This window comes from Balaenoptera ricei, chromosome 11 (assembly GCF_028023285.1).
Source record: "Balaenoptera ricei isolate mBalRic1 chromosome 11, mBalRic1.hap2, whole genome shotgun sequence".
Classification (NCBI taxonomy): domain Eukaryota; kingdom Metazoa; phylum Chordata; class Mammalia; order Artiodactyla; family Balaenopteridae; genus Balaenoptera; species Balaenoptera ricei.
In genome coordinates this window covers 61,591,765-61,617,761 of record NC_082649.1, presented here as the reverse complement: position 1 = coordinate 61,617,761, position 25,997 = coordinate 61,591,765, and the positions used below count along the sequence as shown (strand labels likewise).

The window sequence follows — 25,997 nt, the reverse complement described above, 5'->3', positions numbered from 1 at the left end:
TCATCACGTCTTATAGTTTTTGGAGTACAGGTCTTTTGCCTCCTTAGGTAGGCTTATTCCTAAGTATTTTATTCTTTTCAATGCAATATTAAATGGGATTGTTTTCTTAATTTCTGTTGCTGATCTTTTGTTGTTAGAGAACTAAGGTTTTTATACAAGGAGTGGAGAGACAGAGATGTAAGCAAAAATCTCAGGAATAACACACAGCACTTGGCTTTTGACTCTGTAATAAGGAAAAGGGTTTTCTCACAGTAATACACTTTATTAAAACTTTTCACATCTTCAAAAAGGGACCATGCAGTGTAAAGTCACCTCCACCTTCAGGCAAGGCTTCACTCAAGTCATCCCAGACACAACTTTTTATTGCTAATATTCTCCCAACTCTCTGGAGGGTTTCAATGTCTCCCAGCCACTGATAGCAGATGTTCTTATATTCTCCCTGCACAATGGAAGCATGTTAACTTTCTCTTGGCTACGATGTGTCTGCAGGAGGACTGCGCATCACTTAGATAGGGTTTTGCAGGCCCCCACCACCAATCTTGGGCGACTTGTAGCCACTGGCTGGCTGATACAGAGTTACAAAACCCCAGTCCCCTTACCGCCTGGTGGGGCCAATTCTGTGGTTCAATTCACATTCCAGATCAGGGATATGGAGGGTCAGACTAAAGTGGACTCCAGCTGAGACCACATCTCTGATTAGTTGTGCCCCACCCCCTTCTTCTTCCTTCACTCTTCTTTTCCTGAGAGCTTTCCCCCAATAAGTCACTTGTGCAAAAATCCCCATCTCAGGCCCTGCTTCTAGGGAACTAGAATTAAGACAGCTGGGATTCAAAAAGGGTTAATTCATAAGAACTGAATCCACACTATAGGTTGAAGCATGTACAATTTACTAAACATAAAACGTAACCATAACAGAACCCATGCTTGTTGAAATCCACTGAGATTTTGGAATCGTTTGTTACACAGCAATATCGCAATATAAACCTAGCTATTAAGGCAACCTCTCCAAGGTTTGGTTGTTTTCCACCTGTAAAATGGTAACAACAAGTACCTGTTTCTTGCAGACCCTGGCTCCTTGGAGCTCCTGGATCCGTGGGTTTCAAAGGAAATAACTTCTCTAAAAATGCTATGCACAGTGCCTAGCACAATGCCTAATAGTAAGGGATTCATAAATGGTGGCTTTATTAGCATCAGTAACATTAATACAAGATTTACCCACTGGGTCCTTTTCAATGACTATGGTATACACACTCTGCAGTGAGTTCTACTTAATCTATGGCCATGGTTTTATAAAGTCAGATCCACATGACACCAAAATCAACTGGGCTCAGATGATAATTGCTCTCTGAGCTGACAACATTTTAACTTGAATTTCCTTTAGTATAGCAAGTGAAGACTGTGAATTGCAGGTGCTAAAATCCATTACCAAATCACTCGGTCTGAGATCTGTGGGCCAAGGGAATACACTACCACAATCCCTACACGTCATTAAAGAGCTGGTTTTCTCAAGAACATCAAGTGAGAAGAGTAAGTTAATGAGAGCAATAATAGGCTTCCAAATGAAAATTCAAGTTTTGAGAATTAGGTCATCCTAAATGGAACTCAGAAACCTGGACCTAAAAATAGACTAATTCCATGCAGGGTAAGAGATGAAGTTTTGGGGCCTGCGTGAGGCGGAAAGTTAGAAGTGAGACCCTTGCATAAAGCCGTGATCCTCAGATATCCCACACTCACACAAATGATTTGATGGTCATTTTATGTGTCAGCTTGGCTGAGTCACAGTGCCCAGATATGTAGTCAAATATGATTCTGGATGTTTCTGTGAAGGTGTTTTTTCGATGAGAGCAACATTTAAATCAGTGGACATTGAGTAAAGCATAATATGAGTGGGCCTCATCCAATCAGTTGAAGACCTTAATTTAAGAACAAAGGTTGACCTCTAAGCAAGAAGGAATTCTGCCAGCAGATCACCTTTGGATTTGAACTGCAACTCTTCCCTCGGTCCCAGTCTGCCAGCCTACACTGCAGATTCTGGGCTTGCCAAGCTTCCACAATCATGCGAAGCAACTCCTTAAAATAAATCTCTCTCTACATATATACACATCCTGTTGGTTCTGTTTCTCTGGAGAGCCCTAATACAAACAGTGAACTAGAGAAAGTCTACTTACCGTCAAAGGAAAGTGACCAACAAGCTTAAATCTCTCTCAGCTCTCCTCTGAATGGAAAATATTCTCCTTGGGGAATTTGCATCCCCAGAGTTTCTGCATATGGGGTCCAGGTTCAAATTTATCCCAGGAGACTCCAAACCAAGAAATTAATAATAAGTGATCCTTGGTAGGAAACATCTCTGAGACATCTGGAAAGAAGCAAAACTAAAACCCTTTGGGAGAGATTTCTCCTACCCCAACTTAAGCCACACAGGACACCCACAGATGTAGCCCACCCAACCTGAACTCACAATTTCAAATTATAAAACAAATGCTCAAACAAAACTCCGTGAGCCATGATTCCATGAGGAGAATCAACCAACAGCAGATTTGGACCCTTAAGAATTTCAGATAATAAAAGCATCAAATTCAGAATATAAAATAAATATGTTTAAAAGAATTAAATAGAGACAGTATAATATACAGGTTAACTCACTGAAAAGTTTGGGGCAAGTTGTATAAAATCTCTGTGCCTGAGTTTCACTATCTGTCAGTGGATCCCTGAAATCTGCATTTTCACCAGATCCCTAAGAGTTCTAATGCATATTCTGTCTTGAGACCCACTACGCTATTCATACTGGATCGGGAGCTTCATAGGACGTCAGATATTCTCCTGCCTTCAGGAGCGAGGGTCATCCTTTCCATTGCCTGCTCCACCCTCCTCTCACCATGTACACAGATAGGAACACTTTCCCCTGAGTAGAAGAAGCAAGAGACTCTCTGTGGTGCTTTTACTACATGCTTAATGCCACCAGGAAAGATGCCATCAGGTTTGATAGGAAACCTTGGTTACCAACCATCTCTGCTTGAGGATAAGCAAAGGAGGTGAGCCACTGGATCAAGGGCACAGGTGGCCTTAGACCCAAGTTACAGGAAGAGTAGCAGTTAATCACCACTGCTGCTTAGTACAGCAGGGACCTGACTAAATTATGTTACCGTAGTAACATAACAAGGTGCCAGGAGCTGCAAGAAGGGGACCAATTGAGGTACAAATCTGAGGACAATATGGCAAGAACAAAATGGTCATTACTGAAAGCCGCCCATGTAAGTCCTGACCCTTCAACAAAATATGGGGAGGAAGTGGAAGAGGGAACACCAAGGTGGTTCAGATTAGAAATAACCTGGTTATTTTTCCTAAGGAAGATGATGGGAAAAGTGTCCCCATATGTACAAAGTTCAAGTGTAGGTGGGCTCATTTGGCTGGGGAGGGGATGAGGAGTGTTTTCTGAGAAGGCGGGTCTGATGATGGACTCCCCAGGGATTGTAGCAGGAAAGTCAAATATGAGTTGGAGGAAGACGCAGGCAGCCACAAGAGAGGGGAGGGTCGGGGAACCAGGGAGGCAAAGACTTTCCCATAGCTTCAGTTAACACCTGTGTGGTGATATTGGAGCCTCATATCACTTGCAGGATGACCCAGAGGTGAACAAGAGACAGAATAATGAGGAAATCACACCCTGGGAAACAAAGCACAAAGGGGGTGAGCAGTTCATCTAGGGGCCAGGCTAAGGCACACACCCAAGGAAGTCAGGGAGTCCCTCCCCAAGTAGTGGGTGGTGTGTCTACCTAATGAAAGGAATTCCGTCCTGGGGACACTGGGAACACAAACAGATCACAGGCAGAAGAAAAGGTAGCAGGAACTGATTATTCCACCTGGTTTTACATGTTGACAACTATTTCTCCTCCCTTTCCTTTGTCCCATTAGTGGGACACAATCCGCTCTGGGAGTGGAGGACACTTCCCACCTCCAGGATGGAAAGCACATATCTCAACACTTGCTGGCAGAGTTTGAAGAGCAAGCCCTCCCTGCCCTGAAGGAAAGGGGAACCAGTTTTTGGGTTGCTAAATGTTTGAGCTCTAGGTTTTGACGAGCCAACTTTCATTGTGGGAGAAAAGAAAACAGGGCTTTTGTATGGAAGAAACAAGAGTGTAAGTCGGAACCCAAAGGAAGACCGTGGGAATAGGAGCAACAAGCGGTCCTGGATGGGGTTTGGAAGCTCCAGATACGCCCTCTGAATACCGAGAGGAGAGGTGGGAGGGAGCTTAAGACCCCCAGTTTATGATGGTGGTTAGTGATGCCCTCTTTACTTTGGGGACATTACAGAATCAGTCCAACAATCCCCAGACACTAGTTTTATACCAAAAGAAGACACCTCATTAGCCATTCCAGGATATGAATGACATGGCCATGATACCAGGGCAGACAATCTGTTCTTTCATAGTAGGTCACTGACAATATCTGCTCTCAACCCAGGCTTGTCTAGAGGAGTGAATCCAGACAAATGACAGACATGAACTCCACTTGTAACTTTACCTTTTTAAAGGAAACAGCACAGCAAAATAGCATTGAATCCCATGAAACAACAATCACCCCAGTAGAACCCATCAATATGCAGACCACCTTAGGCCTCTTGCACTTGCTGTTCCCTTTGTGGATGTTGTATGGTTCCCGCTCTTATTTCATTCCACTCTCTGCTGAAATCTCAGCTCCTCAAAGAGGCCTTACAGGGCCACCCTGTCTGAAATAGCACTACCCTCAATTCTTTGTTGTTCTGGATATTTGTTTATTTTCTGTTTCTCCTTCTAGATTAGCTTCAAGAGGGCAGAGAATTTGTCTATTTTGTTCACTGCTGCATCCTCATTATCTAGTACAGTGCCTGACACGTGGTATAGTCAATATTCGGTGAATGACTGGTCCATCAGGATAGAAAAATTTAGCCCCTCCGTAAATAATTCAGTTAAAACATACATGTATTTCAAAGGGGTTTATTTCAAGTCAGTATGACCCTCCGTGAGCTAAAGAAAACCAGATTTCCCACTAAACCAGACTTCTTTTAGAAAAGAAAAAGTGGTCTGGGAGCCTGAATTACCTGTTGGATTACTCCATCAGTTGATCTATCAGCCATTAGTTTCTCTTTGTGTAGTTGTCAGAGCTCAAGAACATCAATCAGCTGATGCCTGTCACTGTTCCACAGCAAGGAAATAGGGTTTGTCTTGGCAATTCTGTTCTTCCCTCCATTGTTTTCCTTCTCTAATTCAAATGTACTTTTATTTCCTTCTTTTAACTTAAATACAAGTATAATGTAAAATATGCTTAATGCAAAAGGGTATACAATACAGAGTAAATTTCTTCTTAACCTGGAAGACACTTGGTTTCCCTCATCAGAGACATCCATTGGCATCTCACTGTGGTTGCAGTTTTCATTATAATGAAATTAATCACCTTTTCATGTATTTTTGGCCATTTGGACATCCTCTTCTCTAAAAGACTTGCTCAAGTCCCTTGCCTGTTTTTTCATTGGGTTGTATGCTTTTTTCTTATTGATTTATAGTACTTTATATTCCAGATACAACCTCTGTCAGTTATATGTGTTCCAAATGGGTTTTCTCCCACTCTTGCATTTCCAGGTCCTTAAAGGTAATTTCATGGTCTTAAAGGTGATTTTTATGAACAAGTTCTTAATTTTGAGTCCTGTTTAGTAATCTTTTCCTGTAGGTCAGTGTTTTCTATGCCTTGTTTAACCCAAGAAATGTGAAAAGTTCACAAGAAAGGGGTGAGTGGAAGAGCCAGGGAGGCAAAGACTTTCCCACAACTTGATTTTGAGTTTTGAAACTTGAGTTTGAAGATAAGTGTACATCTGTGAAAGCGTCACCATAATCAATGCCACAAATGTAACCATCACCTCTAAAAGCTTCCTACTACTTTTTTTGTGATAAGAACATTTAACATAAGATCCACCATCTTAACAAATTTCTATTTCATTAATTACTATGTGTTTCTCTATTATTTCCTTCCTCCAAGATAATGAATATATTTTCCTATATTCTAAAGAATTTGTTGTTTTGCCTTTCACATTTAGGTTTAAATCCATCTAGAATTGATTTTTGTGTAGAGTATGAAGTAGGGATCCACTTCATTTTTTTTTTTTTCATATAGGTATCTCATTGTCCCAGCACCATTTACTGAAAAGTCTTTTTTCTAATCCTCTGCAGTGTCATCTTTGTCATAAATCAAGTATCTATACATATATGGGTTTTTCTTGGTTCTCTGTTCAGTATCATTGGTGTATTTGTCTAGATTTTTACCTTAGTTATCTGTACCTCAATAATTAAACCTTTATAATAATTCTTGTCATCTGGTAAAGCAAATCATCCTGATTTATGTTTTTTTCTTCAAAAGTGTCTTGGTTATCCTTTGCTCTTTGCATTTTAATAGAAATTCTAGAAAGAACTTACTAATTTTCATGGAAGGAAAAACCACTCATATTTTGTTTGGAATATCAAATCAACAAAAATTGATGGCTTTTATGGACTTGAGTCTTCTAATCTATGAACACGGTATGCCTCTCCTATACATATGTATATATATAGGCATATATATATGCCTCTCATATACATTATCTATTTATCCTATACATTACAGAATGGAAGGAAGAGCTGAAGAATGAGATTTCAAAGAGGATGGGAGCTAGGGCACACCAGGGGTCTGGGGAGCAGGAAGTAATGTAGTTCTTACATTATTCTGTTCAGAAGTCGAATTCCAAGGAGCAAGTATCTCATTTATATCAAGTGCCTGCCTGTCTCTTGGCCAGGAGCGGGTAGGGCAGACTGGCTTCTCAAAAGCAAATTCAGAGGCTTTTATCAAAAGATTTGGGAGTAGATGCTGGGCAGACAAAAATAACAGATGTCTACTACAGATACACAAAGAAAAATACAGCAGGAGGGACACAGGAGCATGGAAGCAGAAGAGAAAGAAAGAAAAGAGGAAAGAAATGAAACAGGAGAGGTAGGTGGTTTGGACCAGTGTGAGCCATTTGAAACGGTAGAATATGCCAAAAATCAAGAAAAATAACTGAAGGTTTTCCTCTGCGCAAGGACAGTGTATGACTTCTGTGAGTCTCCATGGGCCCCTTCCTCCATTAAAAAATATTAAAAATTATATTTTATGACAGTGCTGGTATAAAGGCAAATACAAGCTGAATTTTTATTATATCTTTTTAATGATTATGTTCATTCTTTTTTCTGATCTTAAAAGAAATTCAAATTAAAACATTTTCATGGGCCCCAGACAGTGGCCTAATACGTGAGTCAGCCCTGCCTCTGCGTTTTTCTCACATTCTTCCACTCCTCCTCAAGACGCAGCTTGCATCGCATTTACCATTTCCACGCATGTTGACTGTGGCACCTGTGGCACTTTGCCTGAGGGCGCTCTCTGGCTTGCTGGAGCTGGCTCTGTCTGCAGGAGGAAAGGCTGGAGTTGCTGGGGATTATGATATCCTTATCCAGCAGCTATTAACCTATAAGTAATGGTGGTGTGTAAATACCCCAGCTCCTTACCCATCAGGCTGGAAACTCAGAGACACTAAGGGCCCAAGCAGGATTAAGCTCTAGTGTCCCAAAGTGGCTACTTATTTGAATATGGACCTTTTATTGGTTGCTTTTCTTCCCTATTTTAATTCTCCACTCTCTTACCGGAGTTTCCTGGCATGCGCTCCCAAATAAGCCATTCACACTCAATTTCTTGTCTCAGGGTCTGCTGATGGGAGTACCTGAATTGAGACAGTGCTCTTCAGGATACCTTGGATTTGGGGACAAAACTCACTAACATGCCAGCCGTGCCACCAAATGGAAGGGGTTGGTGCTTTCACTCTGTAGAGAGGGAAAGAACAAAGGCCCACCAATTATTTTCTTACAGAGTTGCGACCTACTTGAGGGGGGGGCCTTGGATATTTTCGTGGTTGACTGTAGTGAGAATATTATTCCAGAGGTTTTCTTGGTCATCAGACTTTCTTAGCCCAGGAATTTTCTCTTGTTTCAATTTCATATAAAACCTTTAGCATTGGCCAAAGAATGGTAGACCATTTAATTCAATCAAAGCCTGGTGAAATCTTTCTTCCTGGTGTTTGGCTGACTGAATCACTTAGTTTATATAAACCAGAAGCAGCAGGGCAAAGCACTTTGACAATATGAAGGGTTATGGAAAGGCTAATTCATATTAACCATCTGAGTTATGTTTTCATTTGCTTTAATGTGGTGCATTTGGCCACAGGGGCAGGAGGCCTCATGACTGCCCCTCAGAATGAAATTTTACAGGAATGTGTGTTTTTGGAAAATCACTTTTCTGTAACACATCCAGAGTTCTTTTAAAGATGCTTTACCTTGCAAAACTTCAGTTGTAGAGCCATTATTTACATTATGAGCCAAGGCAGAGTGCTTGGGAAACTTTGGAAGAGACGAATCTAGAAGAATCATACACATTTTCATGGCATATTCACTGATGGAACTTTGGAACAAAGGTGCTTTATTCTTTCTTTAAAATAGCTCTTATGGTTTTCCCCACATTTGATACATCTACCGTTTTCCTCTCCAGTGTCCCTAAGAAGTCAGATGACACACAGCATAATGATTAATAACATAAGCTTCAAACTCAGAAAGACCCAGGTTTGAATCCTATGTCTATCACTTATATGTGACCTTGGACTAGTTACTTAACCTCTCTGTACCCCAGCTTCCTGATTTGAAGAGTGGAAATAATTATACCTACCCCATAGACCGATGAGCTTAGTGTTAGGATAAAAAATAATGCATGAATGTGCTTAGCAGGTACTAAATACATTATGTACTAAATATTATTATCTTTTGTTTATTGTTTTTACCCAGTGTTTCCTTAACTTGAGTTCCTCTGCCCTTTTGATAACTCCTCTAGATCATTTACAATGTCCTCGGTGAGTACAAAGCTGCTTCCACTCAAGGCCAGGGTAGTCCTCTGTAGATGACCATCTGATGTAAGATCTGAAGGTACAAGATCTTGCCCATATGTAAATTTCTCCCAGAAGCCTGATTCCTTGCCCACCATGTCAGACACTCTTTGGGATGGCATGACTAGTGTGGGACTTGACCAGGTCAGAAGCTATGGTCTCTGAAAGGCCACTGAAAGGATGAAAACGGGTAGCCTAGCTGGGATTTGAAGTTTTGCCTCAACCTTCTCACCTTTGTGAAGGCAAGGTAATTAGGTGAGACAATAAGCAGAGGCCTGAAGTACTGAGAGGCAGGAAAAGTAAACTTCACTTGTGGGCAGGGACCCCCAAATACACAAAACAGGGCACATGAGGTGAAGACAAGGGTAGACCATGTTCAGAGTGGTCCAAAGTCCAGCAGTGGGATGACCATTCCAGGTGACTGTGAACTTTGGCATCCTAAATAGTCAACCCAGATGACCCAGAAGCTAAAAGTAATAACCACACAAATAGTATCACACTCCATTGGTTGGTTGTTGTATGGTTTGCAAAGCATGTTCATACCCATTACTCCCATACCTCATAGAGTGCTGATGGGAAGCTGTTCTCATGGTCACCAACATCCACGTCTGTTTCCTGGGCAGAAATGCCAAGGTAGAACGGGCATTTGGGAGTAAGAAAACCTGGGAGGGGGTCTCCACCCCGGCCATCCTACTTATTAGGTAACTGACAAGGGCCAGCCATACAGCCAACTGAATCTCAAAATATTTACCTATAAAGCGAGGACATAATAATGTCTATCACAGAGCTGTTGGGAGAATCAGTTGAGGTAGGGTATGTGAGATGCTTCATAAACTTCATAGGGCTTTGTAAACAGTCTGTTATTTAAGTGATGGTGCTTAGTCCAGGGCCTTGCATGTATCAAGATCTTAATATTGAAGTTTCCCCAGAGACAATGAGACACAATAGCGTGAAATTCCAAAGCCAGATCCCTCATGTAAAAATTACAAAGAAGGGAATTCCCTGGTGGTCCAGTGGTTAGGACTCTGCGCTTTCACTGCCGAAGGCACGGTTTCAGTCCCTGGTCGGGGAACTAAGATCCCACAAGCCGTGAGGCGCGGCGAAAAGAAAAAAATTATAAAGAAAATTGTCAACAATAAATGCTGGAGAGGGTGTGGAGAAAAGGGAACCCTCCTGCACTATTGGTGGGAATGTAAATTGATACAGCCACTATGGAGAACAGTATGGAGGTTCCTTAAAAAACTAAAATAAAACTACCATACGACCCAGCAATCCCACTACTGGGCATATACCCTGAGAAAACCATAATTCAAAAGGAGTCATGTACCACAATGTTCATTGCAGCTCTATTTACAATAGCCAGGACATGGAAGCAACCTAAGTGTCCATCGACAGATGAATGGATGAAGAAGATGTGGCACATATATACAATGGAATATTACTCAGCCATAAAAAGAAACGAAATTGAGTTATTTGTAGTGAGGTGGATGGACCTAGAGTCTGTCATACAGAGTGAAGTAAGTCAGAAAGAGAAAAACAAATACTGTATGCTAACACATATATATGGAATCTAAAAAAAAAAAAAATTGTTCTGAAGAACCTAGGGGCAGGACAGGAATAAAGACGCAGACATAGAGAATGGACTTGAGGACACGGGAAGGGGAAGGGTAAGCTGCGACGAAGTGAGAGAGTGGCATGGACATATATACACTACCAAATGTAAAACAGATAGCTAGTGGGAAGCAGCCGCATAGCACAGGGAGATCAGCTCGGTGCTTTGTGACCACCTAGAGGGGTGGGATAGGGAGGGTGAGAGGGAGATGCAAGAGGGAGGAGATATAGAGATATATGTATATGTATAGCTGATTCACTTTTTTTATAAAGCAGAAACTAACACACCATTGTAAAGCAATTATAGTCCAATAAAGATGTTTTTTTTAAAAAAAAAGAAAGAAAATTGTCAAGAACTGGTTTCAAAACTCCTGAGTCCTGTCTCACCCACCACTCTACTATATTTTGTATAGAAAGTATACAAAAATAGTAGAGAGTGAGGAGAGAGAATTTTGAAGGGGTGTGTGTGTTTATTTTTGGAGAAAGCCATTGCCATGACATGAGATGTCTCACTCCACTTAGGGGGGAGTGGTAGGAAGTGCTACTTTTGCCTCAGATTTAGTGTGGGGGGGGTTTCCATGGGGCCACTCAGAACGCTGTGACATGCGTGGCCTGCATTGGGAAGTGTGGAAGGAAAGGTCAGTGTGTCACTGCACAGCTGACAGAGACAAAGTGGTCCATGACTGCAAGACTGAGGAGACAGAGTTGGGTGGAGGAGGGCGCTGCAGAAGAGAGAGAGTGGGGTTTGCTTGGGCTCCTCTCAAGAGAAGCCCCAGGAGCTGAGGGGGAATGCTGGATCTCTAAGGGCTGTGGAAAGAGCCTCAGCTGACTCTTGGAAGAGAGAAACATCTGTTTGGAGGGAGGCAACTCCCAGTGAAGGGCTAGCAGGAAGCCTCCAAGGAGCCCACAAGAGCTCCCTGAGAAAAATGACCAGCTCCAAGCATCTGTCAGAGCAAGAGAAGACAGATCTGGTCCTCTTGACAATCAAGCAGGATTTCTTCTGCCCCCACTCCTCTCTTCTCCCACTGCTGACCATTAAACCAAGAGCATTAAACCAAGCACGAGACCCTTCTGAGGGGGGAGCCTTGTGTAACTGCACAGGGCACACAAGATGATGCTGGTGCTGGCCCTAAGGGATCTCTTCCGTTAGCAGGCACTCACAGAGGATGCTGGGATCTGGCTGCCATTCACAGAGGTCTTCCCTAGGCTGCACCTCTCAGAGTGGCCTGAACAAGTGTCAGCCAACAGCTTTCCTCTACCTCCTCCAGGTGGGAAACTGAGATGACTGGTGCCCCTGGGGGCAGGAGAGCCCCATGAACACAGGAAGGTCTCAGCCCAGCAGTGTGGCCACGGGTCCCAGGGCAAAAAGAATTCGTTGGCAAGATACAGCCTCCATAGAAGAGCCCAGGGATGGCTGGAATGTTCTCCTTCAGTCATGGGAACTGCAGCATGAATCTCAGCTCACAGCATGGGCTGCTGGGCATAAACTGTTTAGGATTTTGTGGGCTGGTGGTTAAAATCCTGGCCAGATTGTTTGGGGAGGCAGCCATATCGCCTATGGGTAGACCATCCTCCTGAGAGGCTGAAAAGAGCAAGTCTTTCCAAAACGTACAAGAATTAGAAAAAACAAGGAGTGAGCACCTCAAGGGGCCTCCTGCAGTGTCCTCTCCCCTTTAACCGCGCCTCCCTATGTGGGTTGACTGACAAGAGTCAGCTCAAGGGAGATGGTGAGACTAAATAATGTCATTTTGGCCCCTAATCCCAACTACATCCCAGCAGCTCCCGAAGCAGAAGAAAGGCTCTGGTGGCTGGTGGCTGTGCTTCTCTCACCCCTCCATCATCCTGGAAATATGGCCTTGGGGGCAGACAATCCCATTACAGCAAGGAAGACCTGCCTGGCCACCCTGTACCCAGTGGATGCATTTACCTGTCTAATGACTGCGTTTCCCCCGTTAGTACTCTCCATGAGGGCATGGGCTGTGCCCATTGGGTTTCTCATGGTCCTGAGTGTACGAAACATGTCTCAACTGTTCGTTGAATAAATGGATGAATTTAAAGGAGAGAGGTGAATAAAAAATATCACAGAGAGCCTAAGTCCAGGATCCTTAAAAGGTCTGGCTATATCTCCACTTGTCTTAGGTTACCTGCCTGAGAAACAGAGCCTGAAAAGGTGATCGAGGGCATGTGTCTTGAGAGTGTGCTGTCAGGGGAAGGGCGGGGGAGAGCCAGATGGAGCAGAGGACAGAGCAAGGAGGATGGGGGCTCAGCTGGAGACGCTTTGGTCTGATCCCGAGGGAGCTCTGGAGCATGAAGTGCACCACAGACTTGTCTCACCCGGTGGTAAGGGGCCGGCCTTTTGTACCCCCATGCCAGTGGGTCATGGGCTGCCCACTGCCCCCTGATGGGGAGGTGTAACCTCCCAAGGGAATTCTTTGGCAGAGGAAACAGCTGTGATCCTTTAGCAGCCAACACTGAGAGCAGCTGAGAGACGGATGCCCCAGCCAGTCTCCATTCTACCACCCCACGCTCACCCCGTCCTCCAGCAGGCATGCCTGGGCAGGTGGGTTCCAAGGTTTAAATTCTCAGAATATGAGAAAACTATGCTTTGGTCCGCTAGCCTAAGCCACATTCACAGCCTTAGGGGTATTGGTGCTTTCCCAGTGATCACAAAAGGGAGGCTTTGTTTTCCGTGTGGCTGCGAGTCCTTTTGAACACAGAGGACTCTGTCCAAGACCCTGGAGGGGAGACGCGGGGAGCTGGAGGATTACCAAAACCTTACCCTCATTCCCTGTTAGATACTGCCCATGTGGAAAGCCAGAGGTGTGTGATACAGAGAAGAGTCAAAGTGACTTAAAGGCTCAGCTGAGAGATGCCAGTAATGGACGTCAGCTCCCAGAGCCCCTGCTGAAACCCTCCTCTGACTTTGAATGGCACTCAGATTAAAATCCAAACTTCACGCAGCAAACCCTGCCTCATCTGCTCCCTGCCCACCTCTCCCATCTCATCTCCTCCCATTTTCCCTCTGTCATACTCCAGCAGCCCAGCATCTCTTCTGTTCCACAAATGGGCAAATCTCCTTGCTGCCGTGGGGTCTTGGTGCTTGCTCTTCCCTCCACCTGAAATGCTTTTCTTCCCCATCCTCTCCCTAGAGAGCCCAGTTTCGATCGCTGTCCAAGGCAGTCCACACCCCTAGCCTATCATCACCTGACCCATCGCTCCCTGGCATTTCTCATCTTCATTCATTCTTTGTTGATTGCGTTCTCCCCTCCCCACCCCCTCTCCAAAATGCAAGCTCCATGAGAACAAAGATCTTGACTAATTTACCCAGGGCTCGCTCTAACTCCAGCAACTACATATAGGAAAGTCAGGGAAGGGAACTGTTTGAGAGCAAAGGAGGAATAATCATACATTATGTTTCTTGGAAGTTGAGAAGTTTCAGCGAAATATGTGGATGGAAATGCCCAGGAGACAGCTGGAGAGGCCTGGCTAGACCCAGGGGAGAGTTTGAGCCTGGGATATATATTTCAAAGTCCTTCCCATAAAGCTAATAGCTAAAGTCCTGGGCGTGGCTGAGAAGACAGCTAAGAGCAGAGCCTTAGGCGACACCTCCATTCTGGAGATTTGTTTTATCGCTGCCTAGAATGTTCCTCCACCTGCCCTTAAGTATCCCTCTCTCAAAACTAAAGTTGCAGCTAAGAATTCCTTCCCTCTTTCCCCATGTTTATAGACCATGCCCTGTTGCAAACGCTGAACAGCCACTGCAGGCCCTCTGGAAGCAGCCCTCTCCTTCCTGGCAGCCGACAGGAGGCTCTCAGGCCAGGCTGGCCCCTTGGTGCTCTGCATATGGAAGTTCAATTACCATCAATGGGAGGCCCATCTGTGGGGTAGGGGCAGAATACACAATGGAGATTGGTGTACCAGATAGGAGCCCGGATCAAAGAGGAACCCAGAGTTTCTGAAGTCCTTTCATCCTTCCTGATGAGAGGTGATACATGAAGGCAAAATTATCATGATTATTTCATTGGGTTCCAGTTGGAGATGGGCTGTAGCTCACCAGCATGGGCAATAGCCAGCAGCCCGCACGGGTGTCTCTGTAATACATACAGACAGGCTGCACACAGTCTAATGTGTGTGTGTCTGTGTGTGTGTGTGTTCATCAGTAATACCACCTAAACACTTTTTATGGTCAAGGAAGTCCTAAAGAGACTCACAGACTTGAATTCCCCGAGTCCTACAGATACAGACATACCATGAAATATACATATTTTATAAATGTGTATCAAAACAGCCATAAAGTAGAGGGGTAAAGGAAACAGTAAGGACATTTGGATTTGTCAGCGTCTCTCCAGAGAGAGCCCTGAGGATATACCATTCTTAGAATAAAGCTTTCATTTCACAGTGTATCAGTGAGAAAATTAACAAGCTCACTTCGTCCTGTTCCATAATTCATCCTCTTTGTTTTAGATATTGAGCTTGAGCTGCTGACTTAAAACCATGAGAAATAGCTTTTAAATACAGATCTGGGCCTGGCAGTTTTGCCTGGCCAGTGATGGAATACCAACTTGTCCCGTCATTAGCTGAGATGGACATCATGTCACTTTGTCATTCAAATTCTTTTTCGATTTAGCTCCACGTCCTTCACTGGTGCCAGCTGTGGCACTGCGGAGGATGTGGTTTCTGGGCTGAACATTCTTCCTGCCATCGCAGTGTTACTATTGTGGCTGGATTTAGAGGTCCTTAGCTTGAAACCAGGACAAGACACAGCAGCGTATGTGAGTTGGGGAGGGGAGAGCTTTTTCAGGCCCTGTGTTTACCTGACCTTCCACACAGCTTTCCCTTCCTCTGGGAGAAGCTGACTGCTGTTTTTGGCAGCTCTGCTTGCCTGGGGAAAGTGGAAGGCCACAGGAAGGTGACAGCTGAGGTAGGGCTATAACAGCAGGTCCCCAGGGTGGGTCATTCACTGGGCTGACAATCCAATTGATGCTTGCTTGGTTTGGGGCCTTGCAATAATTTGGGTGCTGACATCCTGGTGACAGCAGCAGAGGGAAAGTGAGCCAGAGAGCAGGGATGGGAAACCTTGAAATGACTCCCCTAAATGATGGTTGACTTGTTTTATGACATCACACCCCCAAGGCACAGGGATGCTGAGGTATCAAGTGGGTGGGCTGGGTACCTTTCTATTTAGTCTATGGCAGCGATAGTATTGCATGGAGATAGCCTGGTGGTTTCATCATCACAGGGCTTTGTCCTGCTGGGTCTGGATATCCATTAGTCTAGATTCCATTTTCCCTGCTTATTTTTTTTATTCCAGTAGAAATAGAGGGCTTTCTCCCCGCAGTCATGCAGGAGAGATACAGTGCAGAGACGTTGACTCTCAAAGGACATATCAGACTCTTGAAGAGAGTATAACAGGTTTAAGTGGGTCAGATGCCATGCCTCAACAGCTTCTCCTTGATCCTCTAATCTCACTTCTGAAGCTCAAGACCTAGCCAGGTTACCTGGGGCAGCAGCCCCATGGTACCAACAGGGCTTGTCTTCTGGAAGGTTGAATAATCCACCTGCTGTGCCATTCCACACTCAGCTTGAGCATCTGACCATGATTTATAAGTGTGAGCTATTGTTTTAAGATCAACCAAAGTCAGGCCAGGGAAATTCTGTCCTCTGGGAAGAGAGCCACAGTGACCAGGCCACCACAAAACCCCATGAACACCAAGAACCCTCAAGATGAAAGAGTCACATCTAAGTGAGTTGGAGGGAGCAAAGACAAAGAACACTACAGTTCTTGGGCTAAGAAGTGTAGGAGTGAGTTTTACCTCCATTTCTAGCAACTGCTACACACACACACACACACACACACACACACACACACACACAGTCCCTTCCAAAAATGCCATGGCTTCAAAGAAGAGACAGCTGCCTCCCTAGCCCTTCATTCGTCACCTGCTTGCTGTCCTCGGACTGATAAGACAAATCCAGATCAAATTACCTGGCAGCTGGGAGAGCTATGAGATAAGGAAATGCAAACTCAGTAGGAGTTCAGTAGAGTAGCAAAGATCAAACTGTGTATTAAATTTTCTGGGAACTAAAACCTTGTTCCCTCTGCAAACCTAGGGAAGGCATCTCAAATCCCTCAGCACCAAATAGGGTTCTTTGGAGAAAAACAATGCCTTCAGCTTCTACTAGAGAAATTAAGAAAACAGAGCACTGAGAGACCAGTCCATTCCCACTGGGCCAGATGATCAGAGAATGAGCACAAAAGGTAGAGATGAACATTATGAAGGAGGTGAGTGGCCAATGGCTAAAGAAGCCTTGAACAGCAGAAAGAACACTGGACTGAGCAAGAGACTTGGGTTCTTGTTTTAGCTCTCTCACTCTCTCTCTCTCTCTTTCTTTCTCTCCCCTCCTCCTTGAAAATGCACTCAAACCCATCAGGGATTTAGTATTTTTTGTAAAATGGTGGGGTGGAGATCTCTTCCAGCTGAGATCCCTCTCACTCAAAGATTTTTAAATTTCTTGTTACCGTAGTCTTCATAGGGTGTTCCATTTGATGGCTTACCCTTTTGACTAGGGCATTTTCTCAGCTAAACCTCAAGTTTTGGCTACAGAACACTCCAGAGGTGCTGTCAAGGATTTAACTTTTTTCATTCAAAACCACCAGTTTTGAAATTGAGTTATTTGTAGTGAGGTGGATGGACCTAGGATCTGTCATACAGAGTGAAGTAAGTCAGAGAAAAACAAATACCGTATGCTAACACATATATATGGAATCTAAAAAAAAAAAAAAAAGGTTCTGAAGAACCTAGAGGCAGGACGAGAATAAAGACGCAGATGTAGAGAATGCACTTGAGGACACGGGGAGGGGGAAGGGTAAGCTGGGACGAAGTGAGAGAGTGGCATGGACATATATACACTACCAAATGTGAAATAGATAGCTAGTGCGAAGCAGCCGCATAGCACAGGGAGATCAGCTCGGTGCTTTGTGACCAGCTAGAGGGGTGGGATAGGGAGGGTGGGAGGGAGACGCAAGAGGGAGGGGATATGGGGATATATATAGCTGATTCACTTTGTTATACAGCAGCAACTAACACAACAATGTAAAGCAATTATACTCGACTAAAGATGTTAAAAACAAACAAACAAAGAAACCCTACCTGTTTTCTTTGGGATGTAGCATCCAGACATGAGCTCTCAAAACAGCAGTGACCTAAGGAAATTTTGAAGGGTGATGAAGATAGTGCTGTATCTTATTTGTGGTAGTGGTTACACAAGTCTCTGCAAGTGTTAGAAATCATAGAAGTATACCCAAAAAAAAGGTGAATTTTTTGGTATGTAAATTAAAAATATATAAAGGAAAGATTGTCAGTGATCCTCCAACATTAAATCAGGCCAAATTCCTAATGAGATGAGCTCTCCTCCTTTACCAAGAAGCCAAAAAAGAAGAGTGCAGGTGTGGTAGAGCGATCACATCTATGGCTCGAATACCTCACTCCTTCCTTCAGTCATGCACTTTGCCATGACCTCCGATGACCTCCCACTCTCTCTGCATCCAGCCATGTGACTTGCTTTATCCAATGGGATGTTAGTAGAGGTGACACAAGCAGATGCCTGACAGAGCACTTACACGTTTCCATTTGCATTTCTGCTTCTGCCTTTTGTCACCACCATGACAACATACCCAGGCTAAGCCTGCTTCGGTTCTGTGATGCTTCCAGCTCCTTCCTGAGTCAGCGCCTTCACATATGCTCTTCCTTCTGCCTGCATGATCTCTCTCCCACTCCTCTGCATTCGGGGCACAGCTGAAATGCCACTCCTCCAGGGAGGTCTTCATGGATTTCCCATTCTGAAGTAGGTAACCCCACTTTTTCTTCCTCGTAGCATCGTATTTTTATCTTCAAAACCATGATCATAATTGGTAATAACTTGTAATTATTTTTATTTGTCTCCTTACTGTCTGAAATCCCCACCAGACTATAAGGAACCAGTTCTGTATAGCATGGCACAAGGCACACCGTAATTGTTTAATAACTATTTATTGAATAAGTGAATGAGGTTTGGAAACAAGGCAGGGGAAGAGCACGACAGACCCTGGTTAGGGGAGTAGCCCTCCGGCCCCATGTGGGCACCTGGGATGCAGGATGTGTGCCAGTAGCTCAACTGCTGTCACACTACAGCCACTGCCTTTATCTGACTCAAGGATGGGCCTGGGCCAAGTAGTTATGGTACAGCTCCAGAAGACAGGGGCACATCCTCCTATAAAGCCTCAAAGGGCTAAAAATGTTAGGCTTTGAATGTTAAATCATTCATAAAGCATTACCTGAAGCCCTTCTTGTGCCCAACTCTACCTACCAGAATCTGGTTGCTTTCATCCTTCCTTGAACCCAGCTGTCTCGTCCCAGCATCTTACCATCCACATTCTAGGCAGCTGATGACTGTTAAGGGGAAGTTTCCAGCTAGAATGTTCATTGCTGGGGTCCTTCTTGCCTGGTTTCCACTCCAGCTTCCAGGCTCCTAGCCCTTGTCTCTGTCTGTGATTTTGGCCTCTCTCCTGTCTCTGGGACTTGTGCCCACACTAAGAAGCCTCACCTTGAACTTGGTCACTCCCTGAGGTCACCGTTGGCCTGGTCTCAGGGGTGAAACTGGCTGGAGCTGCCAGTGCGGCTCACCGAGGCTCTGAAGGCTTGTGCTGCGTTCTGGCCAATGCAGGTGATGCCCAGCGCTGCTCCTGCCAGACCATCCGTACCAATGGTTCTGGCCTAAACTGGCACCACTCTCCCTTCTGTCCCTTTCCTCTCGTGCGCCTCACAGTTCTGCCTTCCTTACCCTTCTTCATTAAAAACAAAAAGAAAGTGAAAATCAATGGGAAACCTTAAGCTTCCTAGTATATAGGTCTGTTTTATTCTTTTTATGCATTTACCTAGAGGTGGGAATGGCTTAGAAGCCTGGACCTTCCTCCCTGCATTGATCCTAAGCCCTGGGTCTCAAATACCCTTCAGGTTGGGTTTGAAAGAACTGGAAGACAAGAAGACAATCTGAGTAACTTAGACTTAATGAAATTGAAATAATTAAACATCGAGCATTGGCAAAGCCACATTTTGTGGTCAGAGAAAAATTGTTAGAGCCAGAGGGGCATTTGATAGTGGGAGACCTGAAGTGACTGCAGGGGAAAGAGCCTGGAGTTATCAGAATCCTTTTGGCCACCAGCAGCCTGGATGATGTCCTCGTCCTGCCTATCAGGAGCTCTCACCCTCTCACCCTGCCCACCTCTGCAGGGCTGAACGCAGGCACTTTGTAGGAAGACTTCAAAGACATTTTTGCAAAAAGCAATATCATAGAGCCCTTATATTTCAGGAGAAAAGAGCTCCTCTGGAATTGTCAACATTTCACACATCTATGCAGTCACACTTAGGTACCAAAATAACAGAGCAACAGAAATAGAATTGCTGAATTGTAACCGGGACAGAAAGTATCCATACTTTAAATACTGGACATTGGACAACTTCTGTGTTTAACTCCTCGGCTTAGACACTAGGAAATAGTCAATCCAGTGTGGGTGTGTTGAGACTGATGTGAAAGGAGGGTCTTCATGTTGAGGAAGTGAGAGGAACATAAAATCAGGGCAAAAGAAGAAGAGGTCCCAGAGGAGTAGCCACTAGACCCCCAGGGGAGTGAAGTCTACATATATTTTGTAATTTGCCTACATGAATTTATGTATTTTAATTAGAGCATAATAGTGAACTTAACATGTGCATCTGAAATAGAACTTTAAAAAAAATCGAAGTAGAGTTGATTTACAGTGTTGTGTTAGTTGCGAGTGTACAGCAAAGTGATTCAGTTATACATATATATATATGTCTATTCTTTTTCGTAGTCTTTTCCATTATAGGTTATTACAAGATAGTGAATATAGTTCCCTGTGCTATACAGTAGGACCTTGTTGCTTATCTATTTTATATATTGTAGTGTGTATATGTTAATCCCAACCTCCTCATTTATCTCTCCCCACCCCTCCTTTCCCCTTTGGTAACCATAAGTTTGTTTTCTATGTCTGTGAGTCTCTGTTTTGTAAATAAGTTCATTTGTATCATTTTTTTAGATTCTACATATAAGTGATATCATATGATATTTGTCTTTGTCTGGCTTACTTTACTTAGTGTGATAATCTCTAGGTCCATCCATGTTGCTGCAAAGGGCATTATTTCATTCTTTTTTTATGGCTGAGTAATATTCCATTGTTTGTATGTACCACATCTTCTTTATCCATTCATATGTTGATGGACATTTAGGTTGCTTCCATGTCTTGGCTATTGTAAATAGTGCTGCAGTGAACATTGGGGTGCATGTATCTTTTCAAATTATGGTTTTCTCTGGATGTATGCTCAGGAGTGGGATTGTAGGATCATACGGTAGCTCTATTTTTAGTTTTTTAAGGAACCTCCATACTGTTCTCCAAAGCGACTATACCAATTTATGTTCCCACAAACAGTGTAGGAGGGTTCCTTTTTCTCCACACCTTCTCCAGCATTTATTATTTATAGACTTTTTGAAGATGGCAATTCTGACCAGTGTGAGGTGATACCTCATTGTAATTTTGATTTGCATTTCTCTAAAAATTAGAAATTTTGAGCATCTTTTTATGTGCTTATTGGCCATCTGTAAGTCTTCTTTGGAGAAATGTGTATTTAGATCTTCTGCCCATTTTTTGATTGGGTTGTTTGTTTTTTTGTTATTGAGTTGTATGAGCTTTTTCTATATTTTGGAAATTAAGCCCTTGTTGGTAGCATTGTTTGCGAATATTAAGCAGAATTTTTTGAAGATGATGCTTTAGTGACTCCCAATTAGTGGTTCCAAGTGTACGAAGTTCAAGCACAGTGGATGGGCAGTTCAGAGAGGTACTTTGGAAGTGGATAGTGTCTTACGCCATTCTTTTTTTGTTTTTTAAGTAATTGATTTTAAAAAGATATTTATTTATTTATTTGACTGCACCGGGTCTTAGTTGCAGCACGTGGGATCTTCGTTGCCGCATGCGGGATCTTTTTAGTTGTGGCATAGGGGATCTTTTCAGTTGTGGCATATGGGATCTTTTCAGTTGTGGCATGTGGGATCTAGTTCCCTGACCAGGGATCGAACCCGGGCCCCCTGCATTGGTAGCGCGGAGTCTTAACCAGTGGACCACCAGGGAAGTCCCTATACCATTCTTGATACCATCTCAGGGAAGCAGCAGCCTTCCAGACCGCTCCCGGATAGGGCCGACTGCTCAGAATACTGAATATCGCGAGTGGGATTAGTTCACTGAAAATGCTAACCCCCTGTTCCAGGGAATCTGACTTTCAGTCACAAAGGGTGCTAAGATCAGGGCCCCGTGCCAGGGGGAGAATGGCCTGAGTGCCAGGCATTCACCTGAAGGGCAAGGTCTCTGGAGGCCATTCCGTGGGGCAGGGTGAGTCCTTGCTCGGGTAGGGGTCTCCTGAGCCACGGCCTTGGCTGGGACTTGGGTGCCCCTTCCCCCCCTCCTGCTTGTGCCTTCCCTCCCCCCTCTCTTAGTCACCAGGCATCTAGAAAAGCTCTCTCCTTGTTTTATCTGGCAGAACCTTGGGACAATCATTGGACTGGGTTCAACTGGCCAGGAAACCAAAGCCCACAGAAAAATGCCTCATGACTCCTGCCAACCCCCTGCTCCCTCCAGGCCCAGTGCCGGACAAACAGCCCTGCCAGCCTTTGGATTTGTGAGGGGAAGGACATTATGTATGTGGAAGCCACAGAATGGAAGTTGTGTACTTTTCGGGGCCTGCATCAGCCAGTGCGGTGCTGCTCCCATTATGTGGCTCATGAAAGGGTTTTCACCTCCTGGGCTGGAAGGGAGTTGGTCTGTCTGCAACAAAGGCGTTTGCCTCTGTGGCTTTTGAAAAAGAATGTGTGTGCTTGTCAAAACAGAACTTTCCTGCATACTTGGAAGAGGGGGCCTGTCTGCCTGCCAGAAAGGAGCGAGGCTCAGTCTGGTTAAAAAGGGAGAAAAATTCCACTGCGCAGGCCCATTAGCCACTGCCCAGCACAGCCTTCCTCTCTCACAAAGACAGTTGTTCACTGTTGCACAGCTGGCTTCCCCAGCAGTTTCCCACTGACTCCGTTTGTCTCGGTCTGGAAGCTGGAGGGCTGATAAAGCCATGAAGAGTGAGTGTTTCCCTGACCACTGAAAGGGAATAAAACTTTTCTCCATGGTGGATGGGAGCCTCCAGGCTAAGGGAATTGTGAGGACGGTGTCGGTACTCACAGCGTACTCTTGCGTTGCTTTTCCAATCATTTTTGTCTCCAGTGTGGGCTGCTGTTATCCCTGTGATAGTGGAAAAACTGAGACACAAAAATGACTTGCCCCAGGAGCTGGAGAAGGGCCCTGGAAACCTGCTCGTGGATTAATCAGCGGATTGTGACAACATGGCCCTGCTCCAGAAGTTTGCTGTGGATTCAGCCTCCCAGTTAGGCACCAGAGCCAAGTTCAGGGCCCAAATCAGGGATGTCTCTGGGAGCACCAATTTCAGTACCAATAAACACCACCGATTTCTCCTGTAAAGATGATCTAACTTGGGTGTGATTGGCAAGTATTCCCTTCCAGTGTCTGATAGCCCATTCCCTTGGGGGCTCCAGATTCCCAAGGGAGTCTTCATAAAACTCAAAATACATCCCGAAGAAGGATCCCAACTCCTCTATGAATGGATCAGGTTTCCATAAGACAGGTCTGCACAATAGACTGTTTGTGACTCCATGTGGATTCTGAGCCCCTGATTGTGAGATTTGCATCCATTTAATTTGAGAGGTTGGGTTAATTTTCCCTAACAAGTGAAAATTATCTCCCCAGTTCCTGGGTAGAAAGAAAGCAGGCAAGCAGAACTTGGGCTAATCTCACAATCGCCTCGTTCTCTGCAATTGCAGAAGCATTAGGCATTGAGATACCAGGGCCCTCGAATATCTGCCTGAATTTCTGGAGATGCGAATAAAAGTCTTAGCCGGATGGAGGACGTTTTTAAAATTTTATTTATTTATTTATTTATTTTTGGCTGTGTTGGATCTTCGTTTCTGTGCGAGGGCTTTCTCTAGTTGTGGCGAGCGGAGGCCACTCTTCATCGCGGTGCGCGGGCCTCTCACTATCGCGGCTTCTCTTGTTGCAGAGCACAGGCTCCAGACGCGCAGGCTCAGTAGTTGTGGCTCACGGGCCTAGTTGCTCCTCAGCATGTGGGATCTTCCCAGACCAGGGCTCGAACCCGTGTCCCCTGCATTGGCAGGCAGATTCTCAACCACTGCGCCACCAGGGAAGCCCTGGAGGACGTTTTTGGATCTAGTTCCCAAAACTATAGTTGTGAGTTCTGGGACAATAATTAAGTATTATTGCAGCTAGGAATTCTTGTTAATCAATGTATGCAAACTTGCTTAAATGTAGCTGGGAATTTTTAACCAAAGCATGCAGGCTTACAAGTTATTTATTGATATCAATAACTTACATCTGTGGATGTAGTTGCTTTGTTTATAAGAACATAGCTGACTCCCTACAGCTCTGAGGATAACTGTGTAACACAAGCACCTGGTTCGATGCCATGTACTACTTCATTCCAAGCAGAACTTTGTCGTGGCTCCAGAGGTTAAAAATCAACAGCATGGCATAATGATAAATGTGGACAGTAAATGAAACTTAAGGGCTTCCCTGGTGGAGCAGTGGTTAAGAATCCACCTGCCAATGCAGGGGACACAGGTTCGAGCCCTGGTCCGGGAAGATCCCACATGCCGCGGAGCAACTAAGCCCGTGCGCCACAACTACTGAGCCTGCGCTCTAGAGCCCGCGAGCCACAACTACTGAACCCGCGAGCCACAACTACTGAGCCCGCGTGCCACAATTTCTGAAGCCCGCACACCTAGAGCCTGTGCTTCGCAACAAGAGAAGCCACCGCAGTGAGAAGCACACGCACCGCAACAAAGAGTAGCCCCCGCTCGCCACAACTAGAGAAAGTCTGCATGCAGCAACGAAGACCCAACGCAGCCAAAAATAAATAAATTTATAAAAAAAGAAAAAAAAAGAAACTTAAGGACAAGTCTCGTATGTTATACCTGCTGATCTCTTGGTGGCTCAGCTGCTGGGGGTACCCAGTGGTTTATCATGGTTCTAGGGCTAAATCTTAAAGTTAATGGTAAGAACCTACAAGTGGGGCCAGATTGTGATTCAAGAAGAGTATATAAAGTTTAAGAATCTTTATGTATTTAATAAGCATGTAAGCTAAGAAGTTGCCATGGGAATTATGTCTCCTCATATAATGCAGTTGGAAGTATACAAAAACATTCCCTAAGGAATATTCTTGCCAGAAAGAATTAAACCTGGATTTAATCAAGCATCTGGACATAACTACCAGTTTATAGGAAATTCAGGAGATAGAGGAACTTGCTAAACAACATTATTGAAGAAGAAAGAAGCCCAATTAAAAAAAAAAAAAACCCGGGAAATTCTATGGGACAAAGGACTGGATTTCTCCAGTATATAAATGACATTGAGAACATGAGAGAGGAGAAACTGTAATAGCTTCAAAGAAACTTAACAAACATATTTATGATCCAGCAATCCAGAAGAAGATACATGCACCTCAATGTTCATAACAGCACTATTTACAATAGCCAAGACATGGAAGCAACCTATATGTCCATCGACAGATGAATGGATAAAGAAGATGTGGTCTGTATATACAATAGAATATTACTCAGCCGTAAAAAAGAATGAAATAGTGCCATTTGCAGCAACATGGATGGACCTAGAGATGATCATACTAAGTGAAGTAAATCAGACAAAGACAAATATCACGTGATATCACTTATGTGTGGAATCTAAAATATTATACAAATGAACTTATTTATAAACAGAAAGAAAATGCTGCAAGCGTTGCAGCTTTCCAGCAAGGGCATCGTGAAAGCTTGCTGCTGCCTTACTTTGTGATAAGGGGAGTGGGTGTTCAAAGCAGCAGAGTGAACACAAAGATTAAGGCAGATGGGCGCTGCTGGCTCGTGAGGCACTGGGCAAGCTGCTACTGAGGGTGGCCTAAAAGGCTGATCACTGCTGAAAGACAATCACAAGTCCAGAATCACTGCTGTCTCCACCCACACTCCTGTCCTACTTCTCAGCCTCCCTTCCACTCATCCTCAAACATATATTGAGCACCCAACACGGTGTTTCCTGGGGAAATAGAAGGAATAAGGCATATTCCCTGCTCTTAAGGAGCAGACACCCTAATACACAGAGAATGGGAGAGTTAGTTAAATAATGCAGACCCCTAAGCATCCTTGCCCACTTAAAGCCACTGATCTTCCAGAGCATATTAGTGGTAAATCATGGTGGCCACATGGAGATGTGAGGATGGGAGGGTCAGCAGTGTTCAGAGGGTCTGGGGGACACTGA

The 25,997-nt window shown here is 44.4% G+C and overlaps 1 protein-coding gene across 1 annotated transcript in view; it reads left to right on the top strand.

Moving 5' to 3' along the window:
* The window catches only part of ZNF621 (zinc finger protein 621), a 289,130-nt gene extending 266,917 nt beyond the window's left edge, over positions 1-22,213 (top strand). The window contains exon 12 of the transcript XR_009505808.1: positions 22,159-22,213. The gene's annotated coding sequence lies outside the window, so the exon portion shown is untranslated. The remainder of the gene's footprint in view (positions 1-22,158) is intronic.
* The last annotated feature ends 3,784 nt before the right edge of the window (positions 22,214-25,997 follow it).